At 37.1% G+C, this 12,103-nt stretch overlaps 1 pseudogene; it reads left to right on the top strand.

Moving 5' to 3' along the window:
* Window positions 1-11,784: 11,784 nt before the first annotated feature.
* On the top strand, window positions 11,785-11,884 carry LOC127124602 (uncharacterized; annotated as a pseudogene).
* The last annotated feature ends 219 nt before the right edge of the window (window positions 11,885-12,103 follow it).

Here is a 12,103-nt window from a genome sequence, read left to right as displayed (position 1 = left end):
CTCTGTGTAACCAACCCCCTATTAGTGATAAATTCATGACCATCAAGTTATGGATAAGCTAGACGTCAATTAAAACCAGAGTCGCCACCGCACTTTTATTGTTTCCAAGGGAAAAGGGAAAAGTACGAACAAAACCCAAAAATATAAGAAGTTTTCAAATCAAAACTAATAAAATGCCTGAGATTACACGTAAAGGGGTTGGTTACACAGAGGGAAGGTGTTAGCACCCAAAGTGTCCTAGGTACTCATAGGGAGCCCTTTTTTGTGTGCATAAGTGTTTTTGTACAAAATGATGTTTGCAATAAAATAGAGTGGAAGGATAAGAAGAGAATTCATTAATTATATTTTTGTGTTTGACAAGTCCTTCAGACTTGTGCCTATGTACCAACATAAAATGAGAAATCAAAACCTCGTAGTTCTTGGTATCAATTTCAAAATGAGTGCATTGCTTTGAACAAAACTTTAAGTTGAACAAAGGCACCAAAGGCCAAAAATGGTTTGAATGAGTGTTAGTTCTTTTTGTCTTTTTGAAATTTTAGGTCAAGTATAGTTAAGTTTATTTACAAGTTTATTTAAGAAAAGAAGTTTGAAAATGCAATAACATAAGGCCAAAGTTTCTAATTTGCAATATGGTCAAAGTTTAGAAATCACAAGCAAAGAAGATTTTAAAAGTAGGGAGAGAGATTTTGAAAAGAGACTAATCCTAAGCATATATTTAAAAGTTGAGAGTTGAAAAGATCTGACCAATGGGTTGTAATCCAATAAACAAGAATGTCATATAGAAACCCAAATTCCCCTTGGACTTTCGAATCAAGCAATAATAAATATACAAATAGCAAGTTGGAGAGGAAGGCATCAAATAAAGATAGCCACATCCAAGCTTAGCAACCCCATGATCTTCTTTAAAAATTGTCCATATATCAGATGACTTCAAAAGATGACATTAGACATAGGTTCAAGATAATAGCTTCACAATGATCATGTTGCTGATGAACTCAAATGGATCTTGAATTTTGTATTAGATGAAAGTTCACTTCACAAGTACTTGGTTTCATGAAAGTTGGCATTGGCCAAGTCCTTTTGCATAGGGAGTGTTGCCTAATTCTAAGTCTAATGTCTCAGAGCAAATCCAACAGTCCACACAAATGTTTTTTAGGATTTTGGTTCTTATTAAGTACATTAAGGTCAAAAGACCAGACAAACACACAAGTATATACAAACACAATATATTCACAAAGTATGGCTCAAGTGAGCAAAGTGAAAATGGCATTAAAGTAAGCAAATTGAATGGTATGAATAATGGCAAATGAATAAAGACTTAAAATTAAAGTGCATAAAAGTAAATGGCTTGAAATTAAATGTTACTTGTTAGTTTATTAGAAGTTAGTATTGCTTTTGCTTTGTTTTTGTTTAAGTCATTCTTTGGAGAACACTCAACCCACTTAATACAAGCATGGATCCTTGAACCAAGACATCTTCCAAAGGAAGGAAAAAAGGTCAAGTTTCCACACAATACCATGAAAGAGGGGAGACTTACAGTCTCACTAACTAGAATGCTATGCCTTTTGTGTCACAAATTTATCGCTATGTTAAGCAATTGTAATTGGACCTATGTAGAAGTCACAACTATTTGAGGTTGGGCAATAGAATTTTGGTGCTAATACATGTTAGAGACATAGTATGATAAACTATGCTCATGAAACATGCCACACACAAAAAGAATATGCAAAATAGGGGATCTAATCTCATCCATACTTATGTTAATTTTGTAATCAGCTAGCCTTAGGATATAGAGATATCATAGGTCCATGATATGAATGGATAAAGAAGGGGAATGAGATGAAGAGGGATGGGGAATGGATTAAACACAAATTGGTCAAAGGAGGACTTTCACCAAATTAAGATCATTAATTCATTTTGGGAGACGGAATCTACATTCCATCAATCCCCTAAATCCAATGATCTTAACATAGCCAAGTCAAATCAACATTGACCAAGGCCCAACAACACAAGTCAAACTCACAAAGTCAATTAAAATCGCTCTACATAATTAATTTGGCATTTATACAATTAAAAATAATAAAAATATACATTAAATTAAATTATGGTTGGTCAATTTCCTAAAAACTCATCATAACACCAAAGAAATGGCCATGAGATTTATACAGGTCAAACAAGGTCAAAGGACCTCGGAGAAATTTTTTCATAATTTTTGGAAACTTAAAAGTATTTTTAAGCAATCGAAATTATTCACAAAATCAATTAAATCAAGAAAAATATTAATAATGATCTAAAAAATAATTTTAATTCAGAAAATGAAAGAGGATTTTATTTAAAGTTTTTTGGTGAAATTCATATTTTTTGGATCAATATTAAATTTAATATGAATTAATGAAAATAAAAAAAAATGAAAATCAATTAATTAGAAAAAATATAGACCACTTGATGTCTCTCATTAATTGAGGTGGCAGATCAAGTGGACCAAAACACGCGTGCCATCATAAACTTGAGTCAGCGCGCCACACCAATGGTTTCCAAAAGGAACGCTCGTGATTAAAACAAAATGAATTGATCTTATGGCTTAGAACCTATCCAGCTCATCAGCGGAGTAAAGCATCGGTCATCTTCTCAGGCGAGCTCGGTTGGACTGGTTCTCTCATCACCATCACAAAAATGAAAAAAGAGGACATGATTTTAAAGTAAAAATGACACTGATCATGAATCTTACCTCAATTCATCCTAACTCCAAGTATATTGAGAGATACATGGAGTTGAAATTTGAGGTACATGAATTGAGTTGCCTCGATTTGGCCTCAAAGTAACTCAATCTTCTTGCATACATTGGTAGGACTTCAGACAACCAAGGATCCAAGAGAATTGATGATAATTGAGAGAGAATCGAAGAAAAGAAAAAAATCTGAAAAATACCTTCAATGATGTGCAGAACTTGATCTCACTTGCTTTGATTCTTGTTTGATCTTACTCAGGAAGCTTGCAGAAGTGGCTTAGGATTGAAACAAAGCTTTGGATTCCTGGAGTTTTGAATCTCCAAACAGTGAGATTCAAACTCAATTTTCAAAAGATTTTTTTTAGCTAATTATGATGCAAGGGACTCTTATTTATAGCTAAAGCAAGTGATATTTGCACCTTCAAAGTTGTTTCCAAATTTGGCAATTGAGTGATGCATGCTTGCATGGGTGTGTACAGGTCCATGAAGCTACTTAATTAAGTCCATAATCACATGTAATTGAGTTGAAAGTGGATTGGAATACATGGCAAAAGTGTGCAACTGTTTGAAGTTGATCTTTGCCACATGATGATGCCATGTTCATGCCATGCGCAAACCACACAAACCTTATCCAAAATGGATGAATTTGGACTCTTTGGAAAGGTCATATCAAGAGTAACTACTCTTATGTTGAACACTTTTTCATTTGAAGCCTGTATCATGATGAATTTTTAGGTGGAAGTTTGGAAATATCAACATGTCAAAAAAGTTTCTAAGTGTTAAGCCATATGTTCACTTATTCCACCTTGGCTAACTTTTTATGTGAGCTTCAAATGAGAAACGTGTCTTCATCAAAATTGTATCTCTTTCAAAAACCTTCAAAATGGTCACAAATTTGACCTTAATTGGATTTGGGATGAATGAGTTATGCATTTTTGAAGCTGAGGAAAATCACATTTTCAATGGTATTGGTCAAAAATGACCTATAATGTATCCTCATATCACATGCTCATAAAAGTTGAATTAGCTCTTACTCCAAACATAAAAGTTGAAGTATACACCTTGAATTAGATTGTTCAACTTGTAAATATTTCATCTCATAAAAATTGAGAAAGTTATGGCCTTGGGAAGTTGACCTCCAAATTAGGGTTTAGACAAAATGACCTATAATCGTTCAACATAAAAAATGATTTTCTAAGAAAAACTAGCTCTATACCTCAACATGAAAGTTGTTTTTAATATCATTTAGAGTAACTTTGATCTTGGAATCATTTTCATATGATGAAAATTGTAGGAGATAGGGTCTAGGGGACCCTAGTTTTGAATAGATGAATTCCTCTGGTCAACCACCACCAACCACCTTGCAAATTTGAAATTCTCTTGACTTTTTGGACTCATGGGAGATCATATATGCATAAGATGATAAAATTTAAAGTGTCACTTGAAATATTTGATCAATTGTTGAAGAAGCTTGTTGAAGAAGTTACACAAGATACCCAGATGAACTAGGGTTTCTAAGGCAAACCAATTCCAAACTCTTGAAGAATTCTTGATCAAAATAACATGAAAAAATCATGGGGACTCATATATGATGCCTAGAGACATTGTGGATCATTTATTGGTTGTGCTATTAGCAATGAGGGTCTTAAACCCTAGATGTGTGCTTCATAGATCAAAGGGGATCAAATGCCCTACCTACAAAAGAGTTAGACAAATGCAAAGACATATTTTTGGTATTTTTGGTTAGTAAAGATGATGAAATACAAAGTATGATACAATCTCATAATGCTTGGTGATCTCTCCCAAAACAAACCCAATGATTGAAGGGGTAAGGAGGATGCCAAGGTATGATCCCAATGCTAATGCATATGAGGAGATAGCATGAGGGATCTTAGGGTCAAAATTGGGGTCTTACAGCTGCCCCTATTTAAGGACATTCTAATTGAGGAGGTGAAGGTTAAAATCTTCGTATCCAATAAGTAGAATGGGCTTAAATAATAACATATAGAAAAAAATATGGTCCCTAAGAGACCTCATAATGCATATGATATGAATGCTAAAAATAAACTCTTTACGGGGAAATATTGCCACAAAGGAAAATAATTCAGAGAGACTGAAAGTTCCCAGGAGCGTAATGCATTCCGTAAGGAAAACTCACTTGGGAACATAGACTTTGGGGGGAAATAAAAGATTATGCGTAGGCCAGGCTATGACTTACAAAACCGTTGGGCGGACACGAGGGGTTCCATGAAAATGGAAAGACTCAGTCGGGGGGAAAAGAAAATCTGCAAGGGGAACAGATAGGTCAGAACAAAGCTGAAATACACGAACCATGCAGGAAAAGCAATTTCACTAAGGAAATGCGCACTCAACTCTACTGGGGAAGAAAAGATCTTCAACACATGAGGAGTAGAAATATATTATCCATCCAAGTTACTGGGTACGGAGATAATAAAATCTGACAGGGAGGACATCCTTTACCGGTTAGGGTAAACATATCAAGAATGACTCGCTGTGGGCCACTAGGAGGTGTATTAATTACCAGTTACTGGGTAAGAATAAACTTGCTATGGAAAAGCTGAAAAATAGGATTTACAACTACCGGTTACTAGGCAGAAGACCGTAAAGAGAAGGAAAACCCATAATCGGTTAGGATGAACATATCAAGGATTAACTCTCTGGGAAACTGATCGGTGAATTCGCAAGTGCACGAATTGCGTCAAAGTAATATAAAAGAATATCGATCCCACAGAGACCAAATCGTTAATCTATCGATTACTATCGTTACGATGCTTAACTAAGGCGGTATAAAAGAGATATTGGTGTTGCAAAATAACGGTAAATAATAAATGAAATGCAGATAAAGACAGGTTTTTAATGTATATCACGTCAGTTAAGTGATGTTTCGATTGTCTAAATAGAACTACTTATGAGGCAATATTTTCTACTCTTGAAAAGAATCCATTTAACAGGAACTGCCACTTTCGCGTATTCAGAACCGAGTTTACCCTTAAATTGAGGCCTTTTATTGTCACTTATAAAAGGTGCGCAGAACGCTAAAGTAGTAAACTTAGTTTTAAGAAATAAAACTCATAAACTTAGTTGAAAAGTGATATGGATTTGGAAAGTTTTACCCAAGGAGTTTCCTTATTTAAAATCTATCAACGCGTCCGAAAATAGTTTCAAAAATAGTTTTTCCTTAAAGTGATAAAAATTCCTAGTTAACTAAGCCAGGGTGCTTTCGCACTCCTTGAATAGTTAAAACTAACCAAGTTTGTTTCAGAAAACTAAAGTTAAAAATCAAAACAACCTTTAAAGTATTTCTACAGATTCAATATGTGAAACATCTCTTTAACCGCGATCCTTACATTCTAACCTTTAAAAGATTTAGCCAGACATGGTAATACCAACAAACACAACAATATTGATCATGATGAAAAGTTTTTTTAGAATGTAAGGCGTAAAGAACGAGTAAAGCGTGTAAACATAAAGCATGGATAGAAAGTAAATAAAGTAAAGCGTATCCAGAAAGTAAATAAAGTAAAGCGTAGACAGAAAGAAAATAAAGTAAAACGTAGACAGAAAGTAAATAAAGTAAAGCGTAGATAGAAAGTAAATAAAATAAAGCGTAGACAGAAAGTAAATAAAATAAAGCGAGATAAGTAAATAAATAAAAGCGATAAATAAGAACCTCCTCCAAACGGAGGCTTTAAATTTGGTACAAGGAAAATAAACCTCTGACTCTGAAGATAAAGACGACAGCAACTCGAAGTGACCCAACTCAATCTCACTAAGGTGCGATAACCCCCCGATGTGACGGATTACCGCTTTACAGATGATAAATATAGTCTTAGTGTTGTAAACTAAGTTGGATGATTTGAAAATGAAATGGAACGAACTATTTATAGAGGATTTCAGCAGCTTGCAAAGACCATGGTGCCCTCCAACTTCTCCATAGTGGGAACGTGATTTGCAAAGGTGGTGCCCGTCATCCCTTCATGGCGCCCACCATGTGTGGAAATGGGAAAGATCATGGGAACGTGGCGGTTACCTCCTGGTTGAGGGCTGATGAGTCATGACTTCTCTTATAGCGGCCTCCATATGTACAATATTCGCCAAAAAACCCTAATTTTAGGTCTTTTTGCTTCGTTTCTTCTAAAAGGGTCCGAAAGAGCTAAATATCTGAAAATAACATAAAAGAGAGCATAATACAAACAAAATGATAATAAAGTCCTAATAAACATGTGAAATCCGAATCAAAAACACGGTGTGATTCAGTGTGATCAAATTCTCCCACACTTAAACCTTTGCTTGTCCTCAAGCTAAACTCTTTATAGTTTTTGCAAGAAAAACAGTATCAACTAGAGTTAATTCAAGGCAAAAAGACTTATAAGTTCATTCAAGTAATGTATCGATAAGTACTAACGAATCGAACTAAGGATATTATAGCGACACTTCCCGCAAGTGCGGTCATAAGCTTCGTTCCTATACAAATCAATCCACATAACCCCAGCATACCTAGGCCTTCTTTTCGTTTTCTTAAAGTCCTTTTCATTCAGGTGCAATCACATTAAGCCCGTTATCCGTACATACTCATAGTAAAGTGACCGGTTAGTGATTATGATGTTAAGCATGGGGCTCTGGTACATAAGTTAGTGTAACCCCTTTATTTAACCCAATATGCAGTTGTGGGGGATTGGATCGTAATCTATCCTACCAAGTTCAGCACCAGATACCTCTAAACCAACCAACAAATAGGCTTATTATTTTTTCATTTTTCTAAGCATGGGGCTCTGGTACATAAGTTGGTGTAACCCCTTTATTTTAGCCAATTTTACAGGTGTGGGGGATTGGATCGTAATCCACCCTACCAAGTTCATCACCAAATACCTCTGAACCAACCAACAAATAGGCATATTTATATATATATATATATATATATATATATATATATATATATATATATACATACATATATATATACATATATAATTTTTTTTATTTTTCTTCTGCATGTTTCGCATATGTCTTTATTTTGCTGGGTTAAATGACCGTGTGAGAGTCACCTAGCCCGAATTTTCATACGATTTGAGAATAAAGCAGGAATTTTTGTGATCATTCACTTATTTTCATCGGTCCCCTACGTAGAGCATGTTTAAGTCGGAGCTGACTGAAAGGATAAACTACTTAAGGACTTATTTGGAACAAAAATTGGGGCCACAACATATGGGGTATCGGGATCGACTCTTATAATCATGAAGCCTACGGTGTTAAGACAATACCGATTTTTAGAAAAAGTTTTCCCAAGTCTTTTACATCCTGTTATAAACCTGTCTTATAGCCTGAACATTCAAGATGAACTATTTTCTTTGTTCAATTTTTTTTTTGGTAAGGTTAAAGAAATGGGAGAAATACGGATACACTACACAGATGACTTGTCAGACACATGTTATTTTATTGAAAGGAAAAGCAAACAACTAAAACACACAAAACATACTAAAAAATAAAGGAATGCGATAAAAATCTCCTCCCACACTTAAACCGAACATTATCCTCAATGTCTCAATATGAGATAGGGTAGGAGTAACTTGGAAGAGAGAGTGAGAGGACTATGGGTGATCACCGGTACCGTCACCGTCAGCGCCCTGGTCAGGATGCATGGGTAGACGATGTCTGCTACGAGTACTAAGTCCTTCCTGCAGCTGCTTAAAGCGACCTAAAATAGACCCTTGGATGGCATCGATAAGTACGAAGTGACGCTCATTAGCCTATCGCTGGCGATGCTGCTCATTAGTGATCGCAACTAAGGACTCAGTGATAGTCCGATGTGCTTGCTCACTGCGCTGCTGGGAAGCTACCATAAAACTCATATTATATGTCGGTTGTTGGTTTATGGTATTCAAAAGGGTGTCACCCCTTTCCTCACGAGCCAGGTGCTCGCGCCACATCTCCTCGGTTATGTAAAAACCGGGAGTGGTACCTGCAAAATGGTTAGAGGAAGAAGGTGCAGTGTGCACAGGTGATGCAGTAGGAATATCATGAGCAGGTGACTGGTCGTGTCGGTCATACTCATCATTGGTCCCTTGCTCATCGTCCATAGGAACATTAGATGGAAAAGGACCGGTAAAAGGTGGAGCATCAAGATCATACGTCCAGTTCCTTGCATATCACACATTTGTACGGTGAGAGCAAGGAAAAACAACACTGGGTATAGCTACACCATGGATCATTAGGTGAAAACCACCTGCTCTCCGCACTTTGCATAATTTCATATCCTTCAAAAAATTTAAGTTAACGGTGCGGTGAGGGAGTGGTTCTAAGGTGGCTAACTCACCGTTGAGATTTAACACTCTAGCACTAGAGGTAATTCAACCACCAAAAGAGATGGTTCCTCCCTTTTTAAGAATGCGGACATATGGGAAAGCATAAAAGGAACATGATTGATCCTTCTATTAGTGAGGCAATTCTCAAAGTTGAACCCACATACCGAGAAATCGTCCATAAATACTTCCATAATTCCGTCGAGATAATCTGCGAAGATTGACATCATACAACATTAGAAAGTAGCTGGCGTATTACAGAGTCCAAACGACATTTGTCTGTAAGCAAACGTTCCGTAAGAACAGGTAAAGGTTATTTTCTCTTGATCCTCGGGGTGTATGGGTATTTGGAAAAATCTAGAATATCCATCCAGATAACAAAAGTAAGAGTGTCTGGAAAGACGCTCAAGCGTTTGATCTATGAATGGAAGGGGGAAATGGTCTTTCCTAGTTGCCTTATTGAGCTTCGTATAATCTATGCACATACCCCATCCGCCTTCTATGCGTTTAGAGACATGCTCGCCCTTCTCGTTCTGTACGAATGTGATGCGTCCCTTTTTGGGTACCACATGTACAGGACTTGCCCATTTGCTATCAGAGATTTGATAGATTATACCAGCTTCCAGCAGTTTAAGGACTTCCTTTTTTACCACCTCGCTCATAACAGGGTTGATTCTTCTCTCATGCTCTCTAGAAGGTTTTGAATCCTCCTCTAGCGCGATCCTGTGCATACACACAAATGGGCTTATACCTTTTAAATCAGAGATGTTGTACCCTAAGGCAGAGGGGTATCTTCTTAAAACATTCAAGAGTCGGTTTGTTTCGTCTTGGTTTAAGGTGACACTAACTATTACTGGGCGGTTCATTTCTTTATCCAAGAACTCGTATCTTAAGTTCTTGGGCAGTTCCTTACGTTCTTGAGCTGGTTTTTGAGAATTTGGTGAAAGGTCTGGCGTAAGATCCAAACATTTGTTAGTGTGAGGATTTGTTTCCTCTAGATCGTCATCCTTTTCATTCGGGTTTGAAAATGGTTTGATCACGGGTTCTCCTCGATCAAATTCTCTTATGCACTCATCTATGATATCGATCGCATAACATGCGTCTCCTAGAATTGGTGCCATCAGGAATCTTGAAAGAATGAACTTGATCTTTTCATCCCTTACTTCGAAAGTTAACTTTCCTCTTTTGACATCTATTATAGCTCCAACTGTTGATAAGAATGGTCTACCTAAAAGGATAAGGATATCCTCGTCTTCTTTGATATCCATGACCACAAACTCTGTTGGGATATAAAGTTGACCAATCCTAACTAGGATGACTTCTAAAATTCCTACAGGATAATTAACAGACCAATCGGCTAATTAGAGGGACATCTTAGGTGGTTGTAATTCTCCTAAGTTTAACCTTTTACATACAGCTAAGGGCATTAAACTCACACTAGCGCCTAAGTCTAGGAAAGCTTTGTCGATCACATGACTTCCTAAAATGCAAGGTATAGAAAAACTACCAGGGTCTTTCTCCTTCTTAGAGAGTTTATCCTCGTAAATAAAGTTGCATTCCAAGGGTTTTGGATCGTCAAGCCTAAGCTTATTGGTTAAGATGTCTTTGAGAAAGTTGGCGTAAGACAGAATTTGGGTGATAGCTTTGGTGAAAGGAATCTCTACATGAAGCTTCTCTATTAGTTTCATAAACTTTTGGTATTGGTTATTGATTTTGGTTTGTTTAAGTCTTTGCGGGTATGGGATTGGTGGTTTGTACAGAGGTGGTGGTTTGTAAGTTTTATCCATGGCTTCTCCTTCTTGGTCGGTATGTTTTTCGGGTTCTACTGATTCCTCTTCTTGGTTGGTAGGTATATTTCCTCTAGAAGTTTTGGACTCGCTCATTTCTGGGTTATGAGGCCCTTCGTAAGCGGTCCCACTTAGTAACGAGATAGCGTTAGCTTGCCCTCGAGGGTTTGGTTGAGGTTGTCCAGGGAATTGTCCTCCAGGTGTAGTTTGTGGGGCTTTGTTTTGTGCTACCTGTGAGATCTGGGTTTCAAGCATGTTGTTGTGAGTGATTGTCTGATCAACCTTGGTTCCTAATTGCGTTATCAGTTTGTTTACTTGAATGTTCTGGTTTAGGAATTCTTTATTTTGCTGAGTCTGGCCCGATATAAAACTCTCCATGATCTTCTCAAGGTTAGACTTCTGAGGCACAACTTGCATAGGTTGATTTGGTTTTTGGGCTTGATAACCTTGTGGTATTTGAGGTGCATAATTTTGGATAGGGATCTGGTTTTTATAGGAGAAATTCGGATGATTCTTCCATCCAGGGTTGTAAGTGTTTGAAAATGGGTTACCTGGGGCGTAATTCACTTGGTCGACGTTCAGGTCATTCAAAAGTTTACACTCCGCCGATTCGTGTCCTTTAGATCCACAAAGTTTGCAGTCTGTGTGGACTGTTGTTGCGGTGTTAGTGTTTGTAGACATATGTTCTATCTTAAAGGCTAAAGCGTCCATTTTCGCCTCCATCATGTCTAGAGAGCTTACCTCATATATTCCACCTTGGGTCTCCTTTTTCTCTATTGATGCTCGTTCAGTTCCCCATTGGTAATGGTTTTGGGCCATAGCCTCAATTAGGTCACAAGCTCCAGGGTAAGGTTTGTTCATCAGCGCGCCACCAACGGCATCGTCGATGCTCATCTTGGTGTGATAATGGATTCCATTGTAGAAGGTATGAACGATCAACCATTGTTCTAGGACATGGTGTGGGCAAACTCTTAATAGCTCTTTATATCTCTCCCAAGCTTCAAAAAGCGGTTCTCCTTGGTTTTGAGTAAATCTACTTATTTGGTTTCGAAGAACAACAGTCTTACTAGGGGGAAAATATCTAGCAAGGAATACTCTCCTAAGGTCTTCCTAGGTAGTTATTGAATTAGCTGGAAGTGAATCTTACCATGAACATGCTTTATCCCTGAGGGAGAAAGGAAATAATCTCAAGCGGATCGCATCAGGTGAAGCACCGTTGGATTTAAAGGTGTTGTCCAGTTGGATAAAAACTTTTAAATGTTGATTTG

Source organism: Lathyrus oleraceus, chromosome 2 (genome assembly GCF_024323335.1).
Source record: "Lathyrus oleraceus cultivar Zhongwan6 chromosome 2, CAAS_Psat_ZW6_1.0, whole genome shotgun sequence".
Taxonomy (NCBI): domain Eukaryota; kingdom Viridiplantae; phylum Streptophyta; class Magnoliopsida; order Fabales; family Fabaceae; genus Lathyrus; species Lathyrus oleraceus.
The sequence above is the reverse complement of the archived record's forward strand: the minus strand, read 5'-3'. Positions and strand labels throughout refer to the sequence as shown.